General features: G+C 38.1%; 1 protein-coding gene across 16 annotated transcripts in view; it reads right to left on the reverse strand.

The window, feature by feature from the left end:
- PPP1R12B (protein phosphatase 1 regulatory subunit 12B) overlaps nt 1-15,671 on the reverse strand; it is a 183,312-nt gene that overhangs the window by 25,374 nt on the left and 142,267 nt on the right. The gene's annotated exons all lie outside the window — the stretch shown is intronic.

Genomic DNA, 15,671 nt, shown 5'->3' on the forward strand with positions numbered 1-15,671 from the left:
AGGACAGGCTGGGATGTTGGACCATTTTAAAAATTTGTTACAATTCCCCCCCCTCTTATTTATAGTTTTATCTTTTTGAAATATGTTTTATTCTTTTAATAACTATCTGTTTTAATATTGTAGTAATTTAATTCCTTTTTAATGTACTTATTATTTATTTACCATATTTTCTGGCGTATAAGACGACTTTTTAACCCTGGAAAATCTTCTCAAATGTTGGGGGGGAGGGTCTTATATACCCTGTTTGCATTGTAACATCTTGCCTGAAGAAGATGCCCATGGAGCTTCGAAAGCTTACAACAAGTATATTGTGCATTTTGGCTCGCTAATAAAGGTATCACTGATGGATTTTTGTTTATATTTGTTAAATGGCCAACACAGCTACCCCTGAGTGTTTTCTAAAATCAATTTGTATTTGATATAGGATCAACATTTTAGCATCAAGATCACACTGGCTTTTAGGCTCATCATAAATTATTCAGTTTACAAGTAAAACATAGTTTTACTAACACTTTTAAAAATTATGTTTTCATTAACAAATTGCTTCCCAAATCCTTAAACTCTGATGTTCTTGTATGAATAGCTCTAACATATTTTGAATCATAGAATTCCTTGCTGCAGTAGAAAATCCCTGGCCCTTAATATATATCATGTGGTCCAAAGAATCATTTACTGTTTATACTCATGCATAAGTCTAGAAATTTTAGTCAAAAAATTGAGCCAAAAAACCTGAGCAGACTTATCCATGGGTCAATGTAATACTGTACCTTAACTCTTATAAAAAGGGAACCATCCCTTGGTGAAAGGCAAAAGTGTAATCTGTCCTGAAAGCATTAACACCCTCCCCCCACTCTCTCATCCATTCAGCCTTTAGTGGGAACACAAACAGTTATGCTTGTTGGAATTTTTATAAATAAGGTCAAATTATAGTCAAGCATATATGGTATCTCCATCTTCCTTGATAAAAATCATATAAATATTCATACAAGCTTATGTTAGAATTCATTCCAGTACTTTGCATACTCTTCAACTAATCTATTTCAATAATAGCTTTTCATGCTACATCAGCTTTATGGAGATAATCTGCTTAATTTAAAGATTACCTAATTATCAAACAGGAAACATCCTCAAAGAGGTCTTAAGAGGTACACGCGTGAAAATGTAATATGAATGCATGAAAAACAGACATGTTTTTCTTTTAAGAGAAAACTGTCAACATTTAAGACAAAACTGCATATAAATGGCAGACATGTTTCAGTCAAGCACAACATACATTTAAATATACAGGTGACTCCTGCTGTTTGACAGATCTTTTTCGACCATGTGCTCTTTCGATGCTATTAAATTATTAGCAGAACCTATTTATGCAACACACAGTCTGCTCTTTTGGCAAATACAAGCACAAATCTAAGTATGAGTACTTGTACAGTACTCTTTATAAGCACACAATGACACCACAAACAACCTCTACAGTATATAGTACACAGACTCAGCAAAAAGATGGTGCTTTGCATAATGCTTTTGAGATCATGCACTGCTTTTTTTAAACTCAGCATCATCTTTTCATTCAGTCTGTGTACTGTATACGGTACACAGTAGAAGCCATTCATGGTGTTGTTGTGGCCTTATAATACAGCACCGTAGAGATATTTGTATTTGTGCTTGTACAGTAATATAATATACACATATATGGGTTCTGCATTTCAAATATTTCTGCTTTTTGATAGTCCTTTGATCCCCAACCTGTCAAATAAAACTACTGTAAATTCACAAATACATAAGTATGTTCTTGGAAAACAAAAGTATAAACTGCAATTTCTTAGGATATGTGTAAGACAAAACAGAGAGCCTTATAACAAAATTCTTAAAGAAAAAATTATGTCTAAATTTGCAACGTTCAAAGAACACTGTGAATATTAGATGGTCAAACATTCTACTAGTTTAGACATGTTGGAGGCAAGAAAATACATACAGGAAGAAATACAGTCCTAGTAAACAGAATGCAATTAAACCCTTCAACCAAATAGTGTAATTCTAGCCACCCATTCTTAGAAGGAGGTTCCACTGAAGCAGCATGATTTTTAACTGATGCATTATTAAATCATCAAAGTGAATAAAAAATTAACAAGTTATAGGAAGTAATTTCAGATGTTTCTTCTTGAAAAACTTCACCTTTTCCTTGTACTTGGAAACTTTGGATATGTTGGCCTGTTTGTATCCCACATAAACCAACACTGTATTATAAAGTTTATTAAAACCAAGGTCGGGACAAGAGTGAACTTTCTGTGAGCAGCTGTGTTATGAATTGATTTAGAAAGAAAAGCCAGCCCTTGACATGTAGCAGCTGTTTATAATGACCACATTTTAATTAAGGTTCTAAATCAGTTTTCATCATAAATCTAGAACAATTGGCTAAAAGTATTCTTGGAGGAAAGAAGGGGGGGGAATGATTGGCTAATATTTTCTACTTCTAAAGAAAGGGAAGAACAGAACTCCTTTTCCGGCTCCTTGAAGAAAGTTATATTTAACAAATACCAGCAACTGATGTGACTATCACTATAAAGAAACAACTTGTATTACGATCTCATTCTCACATCATTGACATAAAAATGGTATCTGAATACAGTCTGAATAGAAATTAGAGATAAGCATTCATATTTTAAAAAATAGAAATTAGATCACATTTCTTCTACAAGGCCCAGATTGTATTTAAACAGTAGTGGCTGTTACGCAAAATTATCATCAGAACAATGAAGCTGTATTGCCATAGATTTGCATCATTCACTCTCCTAGTATTAGTTGCCGTTAAGTCCAGTGATTTAAATCTTCTAAGTGATAGTCCTATGACTAAAGTCATACTGCCAGTTAAAATTAGGAAATCAATTAAAACTATGGTTTCAAATGAATAATCAATGGATTGAAATATACAATTAGCTAAAAAGACACAGTTGAATAGGCAGCAAAATTATTGTCAATACAAGTACATACTTATTAAATCTTCTAGTACTGAAGACAATTTTGGATTGAATCCATTCCAATCTAAGTTCAGGCCTAGTTATGGGACAGAAACAGCCTTGGATGCCTTATTGGATGATCTGTACCAGGAGTTGGACAGGGGGAGTGAGTTTCTAATTTTCTCCTAGATCTTTCAACTGGGGACCACTGAGAAAACTTTCACTGAACCCTGCAGGGTGATGACTGCATGTTCATATTTTGTCTCCTTGCACAGAACAGGGGCAAGACGAAAACAGAAGAAGCAGTTTGATTAGCAGCGGCCCTTTCAGCACACAGTATATCAAAAAGAGCCCCAGAGAGAATTTCACCAAACTGCGCTTGGCTGACCCAACTGTGAGCCTGTGGCAGCACATAGTGAAAACAAAAGAAAGCAGCAAATGAAACCAAGTTGCTATACATATACTGTCCCCCACTTTCTGTTTTTAATAAAGAGGAACAGGGCTAGATATTGGAAGAACTTGAACAACAGAAAAGCCAGGAAAAACATACAGTTTTGATTGAAGATATGTATAAGATTAGGGAACATTAAACATCCTACTTTAAAAATCAAAAGCTTCTGCAGATGACATGAATGTAATTAAAAACATGTTCCTAAAAGAAAGCTTTTACAACAATGCAGTTCTTAAAAGTGGAGAGAGAACACGAAACAGCCAAAGACTAACTTAATTGGCTTCAGTTGCTTTCTTCTGCGTCCAACACTTGACCCCAAAAGGAAGGAAAGGCAAAGGGAAGAGGTTCAAATTATTCTAATATGCGTGTGTGTGCGTGCGCGAACACAAACAAACAAAAATCTTCACAAGCATATATAATCCCTTCCAATAAGTTGAGGGGAAAAAAAAGACTTAGAACAGCAGAATCTATTTTGCACTGCTATGCACTGCAAACAACAATGCACCAAATATTGTTCCCAATATTGATAGACGTTTACTACACTTTCAGAGAGGGACAGTTTTGGAACAAAAGCTGCTTGGAGGGTGGTCAGAATGTTCACAAACTGCCATCAATTAAAAAAAACACCACCCTGTTTCCTTCCCGATGACTATCTAATTGTAGCCAACTGCTGATCAAATAATTGTATAGACATTAAAGTTTCTAGTGCTGCTGAAGCTCTAAAACAAACACAAAACTGTCTGTAAGGCTAAATCCTCATCCGAGCTTATATGTATCACTAATTGATGTAAGAATAGTATTTGCCAATAGAAGAAATGTCTTTAACTTAACAAGCTTACTTCTAGCTAATTGTGTGAACCATTGATTCAACACTTTTTCTATCATGTCATGTTAAAACCTGACTGAAACTGTATAATAGGCTGTTGTTGTGGGGCAAAGCTGAAACAGTAACAGTAAAAATGGGAGAATTCAAGGACATAGCCTGGAAAATCAGTATGCAAGGGGATCTAGAAGCAGAAGTCTACTGTAGATCCCTTTGCATACTGAAAGAAAAAAGCTGGTAGCACAAGCTTTCACAGATGTGAGCCCATTTCCTTAGATGCAAAGGGAATAAAGATGGAATAAAAAAATGACAGGGAAGGCAGGGTTATATATATATATATATATATATATATATATATATATATACACACACACACACACCTGTGCAATTATAAACAGCAGTCAGACCATTAATTGTCTTGTCTTAGGCAGGAAGAATGCCATTCTACTTCGAATTAATTTACAAGTGACATATTTTAGTTACTCAAGGGCAGAAGGCAGAGTTTAAATGTGCATGAATGGACAAGATGTTATTTTTATGACATTTCCATGTTAAGAAGCAGATGGCATAACTTACCATTAAATCTTTGTGAAAGCCTACTGCCCCTGCTGTGGAAGGGGCTGCAGTTTATGCTGAGATGTTACTGGTAAAGTATACAATACCCCTGTTCTGTCATTATAGACAGTAACATAGGGGTAGGCAACCTGCGGCTCGTGGGCCGGATGCGGCCCGGCAAGGCCTTGGGACCAGCCCCAGCCTGGTCCTGCCGCCAATTGCCACTGGGGCCTTTGGGGGGCAATTTTCTATAGAAGCCTCAGAAACATGCATTTAAATTAACATTTTTTAAAAAATCAGCAAATTTTTTCGCGTGTCCTCCATTTTTTTTTAAAAAAGTGTCTTCCATTTGAAAATTTTGTCCTACATTTGTCCTGGTTTGTTTATATATTTAATTTTTAAAAAAAATATTTAATTTTTTATTTTTTGGCTTCGGCCCCCCAGTTGTCTGAGGGACAGCAACCCGGCCCCCGGCTCAAAAAGGTTGCCTACCCCTGCAGTAACAGAATACATGTCTAACTCACATCTATTCTTTTTTCTTTTAAATCCAATGAGAAAATGTTAGTCAAACCATAATGATGGCCATCCTGAGAATGACTACTGGGAGCCCCACCAGAGATTTTAAGTTATGCCTACTGTTAAATGCTGGTTGACCTTATAAGGACTAAGAAACCCTTAGGTCAATCAATTCATTTTTTACTATTTGTCTCCAATCTTATTCATGTGATTAAGAACCAAGGTAACAGCCAGCTTTGAATAACTCCAGTAAGTCTAACACAAAGCATGATTTTAACAAGCTATGAATCAACAAGCTTATCAGAAAAATCCTGGGTTTTGCTGGATCAGTTGTTACGAATGATGCTTTACAGTATGCACAATAAAAAAAGGAAAAAAGTAATTCACAAGAAAAAAAAACAAAACATTTTTAATCACAAAGAAGTTCTGCAATGTCAGCCAGTGCCTACATCTGATTAACAGATGTTTCCAATCCCCAAATAAATCAGAAGCTCTGTAGTACTGTTAGACTTTATTATTTCCGGCTTTTGCCTCAGTTTTCCCAGCTTCCTCCCATACAGCTACACTTTATTATCATGAAAATATAAAGATAAGCAATTCTGCATATAGCATAAAGATGGATCACATTTACAATTCCATAAAGATCTTGACTACTTTAATGTTAAAGTAAAAATGTTGTTAGTCAAAAATTCTATCTAGCAATAAATGTGAAAATTATCCAACTTAAGTTTTAAGAAGAAATGCAAAGCAAGCACCCTCTAGCTAAGAAAATGGAATGCCTTTTTAGAAATGTGTAGCAGGCGATGGGGTTTATGGACTTCACCCTCTTTTCACCTACACAATTCAAGTATACTCATATTATATAAGGATGAAAATGCTTGGGAAAAGATTCAGATTTGATGGGCATAATAATAATAATAATAATAATAATAATAATAATAATAATAATAATTTATTTATAGCCTGCCCAATCACAAGGAATCCGGGCAGGTTACAGCAATAAAAATACAGAGAATACAATAAAATAAAATACAAAAAAATAAATAAAATACAATAAAATAAAAGAGAGAGATGTGAGTTACAGAATTCACAGGTAGACCTGATGGAATTGGTCCTGTCTTTTTCACTCCCTCTCAGGTTTGATGATGACAGTAGGTACAGAGGGAGGGTTCTTCTTCTTGAGGCAAGAATTTTATTTTAATTAATTTTAATTTAATTCTTCTCATTAAATTTAAGAGAAAAATTGGTGGACAGAGCAACGTAAGTCACAGTAAATGGGGAGAGGAACTAAGTAGGGAAGGCCTGCCAGAACAGATCCATCTTAAGAGCCTTCTTAAAAGCTGTAAGAGTAGAAATGTGGCAGATCTCCTCTGGCAGGTCACACCATAGCTTCGGAGCAGCGGTGGAGAAGGCCCTCTGGGTAACTGAAGTTAGTCTAGATTTTTTTGGATGAAGTAGATTCTTCCCTGAGGACCTTAGAGTGCGGGACGGACAGTACAGAAGAAGGCGTTCCCTTAAGTATTCTGGACCCAAGCCATGTAGGGCTTTAAAGGTAATCACCAAGACCTTGTACCTTGCCCAGAAACTAATCAGCAGCCAGTGAAGGCATGGTTACTTTATTGTAGTAATGCAGACTTTTAGCTGGGTAACTTTGCTCAGAAGGGCCTAATTACCCTAAAGCCCCAGTAAGTACTTGGATGAGAGTCTGCCAATGAATCCCAGGTTCTGTAGGTTATATTTCAGGGAAAGGAACTGGCAAAACCACCTTTGAGTATTCCTTGTCTAGGAAAACCCTATGAAATTCATGTGGTCACCTTAAGATGATAGGCTACTTGAAGGCACATACACACACAATGTCTCTTGTGTTCATTTATCTGGAACCATAAGTCCACTTGCCACCCTCTGCCATGCTTCAGACCAGGAAATGTCAAATTCTGTAGTGATGGCAAAGGAAAGCATACTGAACTGCCATGTTCAAGCAGCCCATGTCTCCCTTGTCTTAATTTCTTCATGGCCACTGTGCTCACGGCCCTTTTCCTCTTGCCACTATTGGCTAAGCTATTGTAGTTACACATGTATAGTGTACCAACAGAATTCTGGTCTTTTTAAAAATAACATTACAAGAAAAAACTCTTGGATCATAAAGCTATGCACACCATGAGAACTGGGCCTTCTGCCAGGCAGTCTTGGCAGCTGGAAACTGCAGCACACACTACACCCAGATTAAAGTTGACACTTGGGAGGCATTCTTCAACTTGGATTCAGTGTGAAACAAGATGTATGAAGTGGAGGAAGGGTATCAGTTCATGGTACCAAGTTTCCCTATGTGCTCAGTGCCTGTTTGGCCAGTATCTGTCTTCCCTTTATCGAGTTTTTTAAACAAATGATAACAAGTGCATAATTATACTAAAAATAATAGTTATTCTTTAACTCAGTATAGAACTTTTATACTTTGATGTCTCTGAAATTCCACACCTGGCTTATGTCAGGTTCTTTTAGAGTTTTAGATGGCTACAGTTGTTCTCTTAAACTGATTTAAGAAAGAAACCTACAAGGAAAAGTCCAATGGGGTGATATGTGACTAAAACTGTGTCGACAGACCAAATTCCAGGAGAAACCTACTATTGTGAAGTGAAGGCATGGTCATGTTGAATCACAAGATACAGAAGCTATTCAGAATGGATGATGTAGGGGTAATGTACAGAAACTTACCCCTCTGTCCCTCTAAATATTTTTAATAAAGGATAGAATCATAGAATCATAGAGTTGGAAGAGACCGCAAGGGCCATCCAGTCCAACCCCCTGCCATGCAGGAAATCCAAATCAAAGCATCCCCAACAGATGGCCATCCAGCCTCTGTTTAAAGACCTCCAAGGAAGGAGACTCCACTACACTCCAAGGGAGTTTGTTCCACTGTCGAACAGCCCTTACTGTCAGGAAGTTCTTCCTAATGTTGAGGTGGAATCTCTTTTCCTGTAGCTTGCATCCATTGTTCCGGGTCCTGTTCTCTGGAGCAGCAGAAAAGAAGCTTGCTCCCTCCTCAATATGACATCCTTTCACATATTTAAACAGGGTTATCATATCACCTCTTAACTTTCTCTTCTCCAGGATAAACATCCCCAGCTCCCTGAGTCGTTCCTCATAGGACAAGGTTTCCAGACCTTTCACCATTTTAGTCGCCCTCCTTTGGACACGCTCCAGTTTCCCAATGTCCTTTTTGAATTGTGGTGCCCAGAACTGGACACAATATTCCAGGTGGGGCCTGACCAGAGCAGAATACAATCGCACAATTACTTCTCTTGATCTAGACACTATACTTTTATTGATGCAGCCTAAAATTGCATTGGCCTTTTTAGTTGCCGCATCGCACTGTTGACTCATGTTCAACTTATCGTCTACTTGGACTCCTAGATCCCTTTCACATGTACTTTCATTCAGCCATGTGTCTCCCATCCTATATCTGTGCATTTCATTTTTCTGCCCTAAGTGCAGTACCTTACATTTCTCTGTGTTGAATTATTCATGGGGGATGGCATCTTCTGAAAAGAAACTAGAAAAAGGTCATGTGTATCATATGCTAACCATCAAGCATCAGTGTTTTAAAGTACTCTAAAATAGTACCTTTGCTGGGAGGAAATTACCAGCCAGTTGGACATCTTAGTGCTGACTAACAGAAGCAGTTGAAGTTAACATTCCATGATCCAGTCTGACTTGCTGCTGATCTCATAATTAACTGGCAGAGCAAACAGCCTGAATCCTAATCATACAGTTTACTCTGAAAGAGTTTTCTTGTCCTCCTAAATATATATTAAACAGGAATATGGTTCTTGTACCCAGTGCACTGGGACTATTAGACTTGTTTGACTTCTGCTGAGTTTATGATTATAATATAATCAGAGGATTATAACACTTCATCCAATTCTTTGAAAATATAAGGCATGGGAGATGATTTACATCTTTCTAGATCTTATTACATTATATCTCACAACTGTATAAATTTGCTTTATAACCTGAGGCTTTAATATTGCTTCTGAAGAAGTGGGTTTAAATGCAAAAAAGCTTGTGCTAAAATAAAAAACCAGTTACTGGAAGTCTTAAAGGTGTTGCCACATTCCTTTTTTCCTCCACTTCCCCTCCTCCCTTTTCTATAACTGCTTGTACACTTACATCTGTCATATTTTAAGTGACACAAATTGATCCTTAAATTTTCCCCATTCAAAACTATGTTTTGTGAATAATTTTCCAGGCAGATGACAATGGGAAAATGGGGCTTTTCAGGAAAAGGGACTTTTATTAAATACTCTCCCTAGGTAAGTTTGTCTGGTGCCAACATTCATACCTTTTGAAATCAGACTGCAACATATTTATCCTATCAGATATTTCAATTATAATTTTTTTCATACTGTTTAATATTGCCAGTACCCAAATCTACCAGGGGGTGAGGAAGGAGATGATCATGCTGGAAAGATGATGGTGCCGGGGGATGAACTCCACCAGGGTGGCAACAATGACAGTGATAACAACAGAGGTGGCTGTGAAGGAAGCAGCAGCAGAAAAAGAAACTTTTTGCTGCTGAAGGGGAGAGCAAGACACAGCTGGTCAAGGTGGAGGAGGGATTCTGGAGGAGGCAGCAAGAGGAAATAGTGGCTACAGAAAGAGCCCAAGAATCTGTCCAGAGACTGAGCACTGAGACTTCTGGGTTAAGTGATTAACTTCAGGGAAGATGGTGGGCTTCAGAGGAGGGAAATGTTCTGCTAATGCCTAATTCTTTTAGTATGGCAAAACACATCAGGGATTTCAAATGGTGTGTGTATGTGTGTTCTGGTAATGCCTATTTCTTTTGAATCCAACACAACATTTGATGGATGTTCTAGGGTAAAAGTGCCAAATAGCTAATAGGCAGTAGCAGAAGTGATGGGTGATGCTGGCAGAAGACTTTTCAGAGACAATAGTTGTAGCACCATAGCTAATGCTTCTTAGTACTGTGTAGTGAGAGGCAAGAGTGAGCCCCCTCTTGAAAATCTTTCACAATGAAAGATGCGTTGAAACAAACTCTATGAAACAAGAGTTAATCACAGGATGCATACAATGAGATAACAAAGCAGAGCAGAGGGTGATTGTAAGTAGATCTGTGGCTAACAACACAATTAGATGCAAACCAAAAGAAATCAAACTATGGACATGCTGCGATGCTAAAGGAAAATCTGAAGATGCACAATACAAATTATAGGAACATGGAATTTAAGAAGCATGAATGAGGGGAAGCTAGACATTGTAAAATGGGAAGTGGAATGCATAAACATTGCAATAGTTGAGGTGGGCACGCTAAGATTGACAGGAATAAGACATTTGGAGTCAGGTTATAGTATTTTACTCAGGAAATGAAAGTCTAAGACGAAACAGGTTAGCATTTATAGCGAGGAGAGATACAGCAAAGGCAATAAAAGGATATAATGCAAAGCCTGACCAAATCATGTCAATAAGACTTCAGGGAAAATCCAAATATATAACCACAAACCAAGTATGCATATCAAAGGTAGATAAACAATAAATTGAAAGTTTCTATACTGAAGCCCAGAAAGAAATTGATCACAGACCAAAACAAGACTTCTTGTTAATCACAAGTGACGGGCACACAAAACTAGAAAGCAAAGTAGGGTTGATGTTTGTGGAAAAATTTAGCCTAGACACAAGAAATGAAGCAGGTGAGTGACTTACAGATTTCTACAAGGTGACCAGTCTGTTCATCACAAACGCATTCTTCAAGCAACCAAACAGATGACTGTATACATCAGTGATTCTCAAACTTTGGTTGCCTGGGTTTTTTGGACTTTATATTCCAGAAGCCCTAGCCAGCTTGGCCAACAGTCAGGAACTCTGGGAGCTGAAGTCCAAAACATCTGGAGGATCACACTTTGGAAACCACTGGTATACATGGACATGACCAGATGACAAATATAGAAATCAGATCACATAATTGGAAGCAGAAGATGGAGATGCTCCATTTTCACTGTAAAAAATGAGTCCAGGGGCAGATTGTGGCATGGACCATGAACTATTAATATCAAAATTAGAATAAAGCTAAGGAAGAACACTAAACCAGCTATCCTCTGAAATACAACCTGAAGAACATCCCTGTAAAATTTAAAGATTATGTGAAAAATAGATTTGTATGGCTAAGCTTAACTGACCAGAAACCAGATGAGCTATGGACTGAAGCCAGGGACATTGTCAAGGAGGAATGCAGAAAGACACTGTCTGTTGCCAAAAAGAGAAGCCTCAATGGATGACAGACAAAACACTTCATACAGTAAAGGACAGATGAAAAGCAAAAGCAACAAAAATAGAACCAGAACCCTGAATGCAACTGTTCAGTGACTAGTATGTAGGGATAAAGAGAACTACTTCAATAATCAATGCAAAGAAATAGAAGTTGACAACAATAAAGAAAGAGCAAAAGACCTCTTCCACAAGATCCAAGAAATCAAAGGGAAATCTATGATCAGCAGGGAAAGACAATACATGACCAAAATAAAATAAAATGTCAGTGGAAACAATATATGGAAGAACTGTTATCCGCTGGGGGTTTGGTTCCAGCCCCCCCCCCCCCCGGTGGATAACGAAATCCATGAATGCTCAAATCCCATTAAATACAATGGCATAATAAAATATTTTAGGTATACTAAAAGAGAAGAGATTTCAGGATGGATAGGAGTTTCTCAAAAGGGAGATACTGAAGGCACAATTTAAAACAGTTACAGTGAGGGAAAAAATTGGGAGGTGTCTCAAGAAACCAGGATGGATGACTAAGGCCTTGGACAGACTTTGGTGACGTGCTAGGGTTGCCTTGGGGCGTCGCGTGCACACACCCTGCAACCCTAGCACATGACAAGGACGTCACAACTGCACAGAACTATCTACACGGCGCACACAGCTATGACGTTGCAGCAGCGCAGCATCCAAACAGCACTGCACAGCTGTGACGCCATCGCACCATCTCTGGTGGTTTGTGGCATCACAACTGTACAGCAAAAAGGAGCCGCTTCTGGGTGCTCCTTTCTAGCTGCGTAGCAGCATTGCACAATTTAGTTGCTGCGGCACCGCACTTCTTTTTGGCGCTCTGTACCAGCCTAAGGAACTTTCAGCTGAGCTAACTTTTAAATGGAACATGTATAAGAAATGGAAAAATGGGGAAATCACCAAAGGGGAATTCAAACAAATAACTAGCATGTGTAGGGGTAAAGTCAGAAAAGCTAAAGCGCAGAATGATCTCAGGTTTGCTAGAGAGGTTAAGAACAATAAAAAGGGCTTTTTTGGATATGTCCGCAGCAAAGGAAGAAGAAGGAAATGGTAGGGCCACTGCATGGAGAAAATGGCAAAATAATAACAGAGGGCAGAGAAAAGGCAGAATTACTCAACACCTTCTTCGCCTCAGTCTTCTCAGAAAAGGCAAAGGGTGCTCAATCTGAGGAAAATGGAGCAGAGGACAGAATAGGGAAATTCAGCAGAGAATAAGTAAAGAAATAGTACAGGAATATCTGGTTAATATAAAGGACTATAAGACCCCAAGACCTGATGAACTACATCCAAAAGTATTAAAAGAACTGGCAAATGTAATATCGGAGCCATTGACAATAATCTTTCAAAACTCCAGGAGAAGTCCCAGCAGACTGGAGGAGGGCAAATGTCCCCATCTTCAAAAAGGGGGAAAAAGAGGATCCCAACAATGATCATCCACTTAGTTTTTTGTGGGTTTTTCGGGCTATGTGGCCATGTTCCAGAAAAGTTTCTTCCTGACATTTTGCCAGCATCTGTGGCTGGCATCTTCAGAGAATGCTTTGCCTGGAAAAAGATGGGTGTATATATACTGTGTGAGCCTGGGAATGCAGGAGTGATTTGCATGTGTATTGTTCTGTGCTGATGGCCAGCCTCAGCACTATCTACACAGGCGCACTGTACTTATCAAATTTGCCGATGACACCAAATTAGGAGGAGTAGCAAATACCCCAGAGGGTATTGAGGGTATTGACCTGAGTACACTAGAAAGCTGGGCCAAAGCTTACAAAATGAATTTCAACATGGAGAAATGTAAGGTACTGCAATTAGGGCAGAAAAAATTAAATGCACAGATATAGGATGGGGAACACATGGCTGAACGAGACTACATGTGAAAAAGATCTGGGAGTCCAAGTAGACCACAAATTGAACATGAGTCAACAGTGTGATGCGACAGCTAAAAAGGCCAATGCAATTTTAGGTTGCATTAGTAAAAATATAGTGTCTAGATCAAGAGAAGTAATAGTGCCACTATATTCTGCTTTGGTCAAGCTCCCCTGGGATATTGTGTCTAGTTCTGGGAACCACAATTAAAACAGGATGTTGAGAAACTGTGGCGTGTCCAAAGGAGGGTGACTAAATGGTAAAGGGCCTGGAAACCATGCCCTATGAGGAACGACTTAGGGAGCTTGGGATGTTTATCCTGGAGAAGAGAAGGTTAAGAGGTGATATGATAGCCCTGTTTAAATATTTGAAGGGATGTCACATTGAGGAGGGAGCAAGCTTGTTTTCTGCTGCTCCAGGGAACAGGACCCAGAGCAATGGATGCAAGCTACAGGATAAGAGATTCAACCTCAACATTAGGAGGAACTTCCTAATAGTAAGGGCTGTTCGACAGTGGAACACACTCCCTCGGAGTGTAGTGGAGTCTCCTTCCCTGGAGGTCTTTAAACAGAGGCTTGATGGGCATCTGTCAGGGATAATAATAATAATAATAATAATAATAATAATAATAATAATTTTTATTTATATCTCCCGCTTCTCCCTTTGGATTGAAGTGGATGCTTTGATTGAGAGTTCCTGCATGGCAGCGGGTTGGACTGGATGGCCCTTGTGGTCTCTTCCAACTCTATGATTCTATGCAAATTGTGTCTATTATATAAAATAGAAAATCAAGGTTTGCTATTTGGAATCTATACTTTTTTTGAATATTTTCAGGTGATGGATGCTTGAATCTGTGGATAAAAAATCCGTGGATAAGGAGGGCTGACTGTACACAAAAGAGATGAAAGGATGAAAAAATCATTTGTAGATGAGCCATATGAAGACGAACCTCTAATTTTGGAAAATGCACTGAAAACCTCACCCAGAGCATTAAGGAGGAGTAACTTATCAGGAATGGATGACATACCAATAGAACTGCTTCATGCTACAGAGACAGAAAACACTTTAGTTCTAACTAAAACCTGCCAACAAATATGGAAAACAAAACAATGGCCCATAGACTGGAAATGCTCAATATACATTCCAATCCATTAAAAATTAATACCTTTATTAGGCCAACTTGAAGGACACACAAAGTTGCATACAAGTTTTTGAGATCTTCACATCTCTTCACCAGGAAAGATGTTATTAACAACCAGCAGGTAGACGGGAAACCTGATCTTGAACTTGTGTTGTAATTGTACTTTAAGGGTGGAGAGGATTTTATTGCTGCTGTTGTGTAAGAAATGAGTCACAAATCCTTGCCAAGATACTGCAAATTGCCCAGACATCTACCAATATATTCACATCAACTTTTTGCACAGTCCTTCAGTATGGCATGATAACTAGGGGACTGAATTAAAGGTGTCATGGAAAAGATGAGTGTTAAAGGCAGGATCTGATATAATTAAGAGAAGAACCATCACACAGGCATACTGGGAGATAATTCCAAGTGTTACAGGTGGCAAGAAAGAAATGTGGAGTTTTAATGACAGGAGAATATACTACTAATTTGGAGCACGGTATATGTGGAAAATAAGAATTGTAAAAAAAGTAAAATTCTCAAGTAAGGAGCCAACAGTCAGTATTTCAATTTTAGTTATTAAACAACTGTAAGTATAGATTATAGTTAGTAGTAAAACTGTAGTAAAGTTATAGCTAGTAGTAGAGAAAGGTTTTAATTTAAATGTTTCTTGTTCCTTTTTCTGGCTACTTATAATAATAAACAATAATAAAATATGTATTTGTTATCCTACCACTCTCTTTTTGAGGATTGAGGCGGGTAACAGCAAACCAAGTGCAAATTACACAAGTAAATGACAAAAACATTCCCTTAGTCCCCCAACCCTCCAACCCTTCCTCTATCACATATAAAATTAAAACAATAAAAACATAAATCCACTATAACAATTAAATATAAATTAAGTCAGAGTAGAAGTATTGGGGCGGGAGAACTAGTTTGGAGGGGTGAGTAGATCTATTCTGTTAGGAGGTCAGTCTGGGAAGGCCTGTGGAAGAGATCCATTTTTATTGCCTTTTTGAGGGCGTCAAGAGATGTAATATGGCGGATCTCCTCTGGCAGGTCATTCAAAATTTTTGGAGGAGCAGCTGA

This window comes from Sceloporus occidentalis, unplaced genomic scaffold (assembly GCF_023333645.1).
Source record: "Sceloporus occidentalis isolate IW3139 unplaced genomic scaffold, rSceOcc1.0.p SCAF_3, whole genome shotgun sequence".
Lineage (NCBI taxonomy): Eukaryota > Metazoa > Chordata > Lepidosauria > Squamata > Phrynosomatidae > Sceloporus > Sceloporus occidentalis.